This window comes from Nuphar pumila, chromosome 2 (genome assembly GCF_984573655.1).
Source record: "Nuphar pumila chromosome 2, dmNupPumi1.hap1.1, whole genome shotgun sequence".
Taxonomy (NCBI): domain Eukaryota; kingdom Viridiplantae; phylum Streptophyta; class Magnoliopsida; order Nymphaeales; family Nymphaeaceae; genus Nuphar; species Nuphar pumila.
This window is the reverse complement of record NC_143250.1, coordinates 101,690,693-101,695,862: the sequence shown is the minus strand read 5'-3', so window position 1 is coordinate 101,695,862 and position 5,170 is coordinate 101,690,693.

The following is a 5,170-nucleotide window of genomic DNA, read 5'->3' as shown; positions in this document are numbered from 1 at the left end:
GTGAGTGTAGTGGAATTTTGCTTCTTGGTATAAAATAGCATGTGACAGAGGAAGAAGGCATACGGATTGGAAGAAGAAACATTTGCCCGTGAACAATGCAGACAAAAGACGACCAAATTTTTGGTGGCCCCTCTATATAATATAAAGTCCGCTCAAGTCTGAAAGTCAGGAGGAGGCCGTTGCCTTCTGACAAAAAAAAACCAGTAATTTTTTCATCATACGGGCCAAGTTGGGTCAGATCTATTTTACCCTTTTCTTGAACAGTGGCCAACTAGGAATCTGTATGATGACAGAGACCGTAGCCTTCCACCGTAGATTTCTATAATCGACGGTGAGATGTAGGGTCTTAAACACTACCGGAATCCAGTCACACCTTTAGTTCATCTCTTGTGTGGTCACAGCCAGTCACATGCTCAGCATTTTGAGTGGGACCAGCATTATGTTGCTGTGGGCCCATAGAATGCCCCCCTATGTGAATTTTTTGTAATTTTTTTTTTTAAAGGCAAGCTGGGGTTAGGATTGTTAGGAAGACCCCACCAATTATTATTCAATTTTTTGTATTTCTGGTATGCAAGCTTGGGGGTGGGGGATAAACTAAACCTCCGTGGGATTGGAACCTAAGACCCCTCAGTCATGATGCCCGATCAGGTGTGATCACGTTTGACACTTTGAGTGTGCTGCTGTACTTGGCTGCCCTCCATATGCTGTTGGGCCCACAACTGACAGGCTGTCAGCTAAAGATGAAGGGCGACCAGACCAGTTGCAGAGGCACATACACTCAAAGTATGGAATGTGATTGCACCTGATCCATGCTCCTTCGTTATGATAGTGATACCTAACCATCCAGCTATTTTATTCCACCCGAATGTCCTCATTTGATTGGTCCTGACCACATGAGATGAGTCCGGAGATCAGTGGATCTGGACCCTAAACACACACAGGACCACATAACACCGTTCCACAGTTTGAATGGATGGCCCAGATTGCGTCAAAAAATATTGTCCACATGGGCCTGGCCCACCGAAAGCAAGGTTAGTCTGGACCAGAGATGGTCGTATTTAATGAGGATCATGCGTGTTGTACCGTTCTCCCTAAGGGTGTCAATGGGTTGGGTTTGACCCAGACTGGACCCGTACCAAACATTATGGGGTCGGGGTTTGGTGATAGAAAAAGGTCTGATTAGAAACTGTGTTGGACTCAAAGGGTCCGATTAATATATGGAGCTGGGTATGGTTTGTGAAATTTCATATCAAACCCAAAATCCAATTAAGATTCATGATTTTTTAATATAAAAAAAAATATATTATTTTACCTAGTATGGACCAGGTCTGGTTTATGTAATCCTTATATTACCTGAGTTTGGACTGGGTACCAGAAACTCATAGACAGATCTGAATATGGACTCACCTGGATCTGGACAATATCCGACCCATTGACACCTCTGTACAAGTGCTTTGCACCTTGAATTGAAATCTGGATATCCAACTGGCCCGTTACCAGTTATCTGGATTCAGTACGTCCCTTCCTGGTCTGATTAGATAAATGTGTTGGATCTGCTTTGGCTTTTTCACATCCAAAATCCAGTTTCTGTATGAAACGTACCTATTTCCTACTTGTGTTATTGTATATGAACAGGGCAATTAGTCAATTGTACCTGGGTTTGGTAAGGGCTTTTGCCATGCTCGTCCAAACCTAATTGGTCCTACACCAGATTACGTATAGGATTTAATAATTCAGTGAGCCCCTTCCTGTTTTGATTCGATAAATGGGTTGGATCTGACTTGGCATTTTCACATCCAAAATCCAGTTTCTGTCTTCAACCTACCTGTTTCCTACATGTGTTATTGTATGGGAACAGGGAATATTAGCTAATTGGACCTGGGTTCGGTAGGGGGCTTTTGCCATCCACGTCCAAATTCGGTTGGGTCTACACTAGATCACGTATAGGATTTTGTAATCCAAATGAGACCTGAATTTGACCAGTTTATTTCTCCATTTCTTTTTTGAATTTATAACCCAAAGAAATCACACTCGGCACAAAGACCTGACAGCGTAAAACTCCGAGGCTAGGACCCCTGCCCAGGGCCTCTGCTATGCATTGGCTTGGACACCCATGAGAATCGAACCTTGTCTGCGTGTCTAGCAGCCAAGCCCTCATCCCACTACGCCCACCCCCCACCCCCCCTAGGCCATTAGACCGGCAGTTGAGCTTTGGTTCCTGTAAGTGTCACTCTCCTGAGCAAGCCAACGCTCAGCATAGGCCCTGGAGAGAGGATCCTAGCCTCAGAGTTTTTCTGTGGGCTGTCTGCCATAAGTAGGCAGGCTGAGCCAGCACGATTAGGTTTTCGAGCCCATATGTGGTTTCTTCATGTGATAAATAAATAAAAAAAGTTACCTATGAGAATGAGATGAGGTCACTGGAAATCACGAGAGTACAGTTCATCTTTTCCTTTTTCTTTTTTTTACCTGTTGGAATAGGTTCTAATTGATAATTTTTTACTCGTATTGTTTGTCTCATATGTCATATGAGACGACCAAGTACCATGAACAGTATGAAAAAGCTCCCACTGTTAATTCTATCGACAGTGTTGGAAGGAATATTGAAGTTCTATGAAGATAGATAAGATGACCCTGTGACCATTTTTTACACATTGTAAAAAAAATTGTATGTGCGCCCATCTTGTCGAAATCAGCACTTCACCGGTTTATTGAAAATCGGTTTGAATTGGTTTTCTCTTTTAATATTTTGTTGTAATTATGATATTTGTTTGTTCTTGTATTTTTTACGAAAAATAATCGTATTGTACGACAAATATAATATATTTTTTGAAATGTCCCAAAATTTTTGTTATTCTTCTCATGTCCAAAATCACAAATACCCAATTCCGTTATAACCTTTTTAACCCTCACATGTGCGAAATTGGCAAAGTTTGTGCGATATATCACTCTACTCATCGGGTAATGCAAACTACTACCTAGAAGAAGTTCTGCACATTTTTTCTTGTAGACATCATGAAGGTCGCATAAAATTTATGTACAAACTTCAGAACATCACACATTTAACACATAATTTTATGCTAACCTCATTTTACTCTTAAACCTCAGAACATCGAATATATCTGGTAAAGTTCAGACATATGTCACGAAGTTCGCATAAAATTATGTGCAAACTTTGTGAGTATAAAACTTGAAACACTACTGCAACCCATGGCTCTTTTCGCATAAATTTTTAGAGTTCTTTGCGGTCCCCAACTTACTTCTTGTTGGTGACTTTTTCAGCAATAATTCTGACAACTATTCTGGTGAGACTTCATGATTAAGTATTCTTGAATCATCGACGATGATTTTTTCGATTAACACATATTTAACGGCTGAACCAATTGTTTTTTTTAAACACAAATTTTTTTATTTGTTTTGATGATTCGTATGCTTCTATTCCATCCTCCAGTTTTGTTGTTTATATTTTGTTGATCTTGTATAATAAACATAGTATGTTAGGCACAATGCTTGATTTTTATTGTTGTTTACTTAACGATTTTGGTTTTTGTTCTGTGTCGTCATTGCTTGCCTATTTACCTATATTTTTTATCTTGGTATTGTATAAAATTCTTAGCTTGTTTAATACAATATGCAAATTAGGAAGACTATGTCAAAGGGGTCCACACCTGAATAATCTTCGACTATTGGAGCACGACAGAAAAAGTCAAAGAAGAAAAATTATAAATTGGGTCATGATTGGTTCTATAAAACAAGAAGCTTGCTTGACATGTGGATAGAGAGAGAGCCATATCCAATGTCAAGAGTTTGGGTGTTTTATTTTTCATGAAAAAAGCACATTTCGTAAACTCAGAAAATTATGCTCAAACACTCAGCAAAAAATGCAAAGAAAATTGGTCAAAAAATAGCAAGCTGTTTCACAGTGACCCATATCTAAGAAAGAATGTATAGAAAAAGTTGAAGGGTTTGTGTCGCAATATTGTCTCTCACCTAGAAACATCTAAAGAGGGGGAGGGTGACTCAATGGTAAAGAAGAGTGGTGCACTCTGATGTTGCAGAGCTAAATGCCTAGATAGACAAGACTAAAAATGTGGTCAGTTGCAATGACAGTGACGAGATGAGGATAAAAGCATCTCACCAAGGGAATGATGAGAAACCTAAGGCTGAGGTTAATGTGGATCATCCTCAGGAAGTGGATGTATCCCAAGGTCTTATGGTAAGATCAGATGCTAAGAGAGATTTTTAGGCTGAGCTGGAGAATGCACTAAATGATCGTAAGGGGGATCATCCTCACGAGTCTAAGCATTCAATCCTAGAGGAGAAAGTGCAAGCTTTGAAGAAGATGCAGTGAAAAACAAGGTTTGGTGCTCCTGGACAAATATATATATATATATATATATATATATATATATATATATATATATATATATATATATATATATATATATATATGTGTGTGTGTGTGTGTGTGTGTGTAAAGCATGAACTATTATTTTCTTCTTGATTTATGTATGTGTGAAACATGTTGTTAGGACAAATAGTTTGATTATTGCAGTGAAATGTTATATATATGTGTGTGTAAAACATGAACTATTATTTTCTCATTGATTCGTATATGCGTAAAACGCATTAAGAAAACTAGTTTGATTTTTGCAGTACAATGTGTAAAATGCTATATATATGTGTGTATGAAGCATGAACTATTAAAATGATTCATTTAATTGATTTTAATAAAATTAATTATAATTGCAGGATCCATATCTAGAAGATTCATCATCCCGCACACACTGGTTCTATTGGTTCCAAGTACACCAGTGGTTCATAAGACTAACTGAGGAAGTGAAGGGGTTGATGCATGAAATGCATTTCCAACAATTCTTCAAGATCACATCATGGAACATTTGGTTGCCCCCTCTTAGAGGCCATTATATAGTTCTGACTTTTAAAAGGTTTTCTAAATATTTTCAAAAGTTAACAAGTCAAGATTTTTGGGGTGTTACATTGAGTGTGCAGTATACATCTTCCTCAGGCAATCCATACGTCTTGCGATGTGGTCAGGCCCACCACCTGATTGTGCATGATGTCGATGAGTGTGAAGAATAACGGGTTCTCTTCTCTTTATTTAGTAAAGACTATTACATATGATATATTAACTGGTTGGCTTTATTTGTAC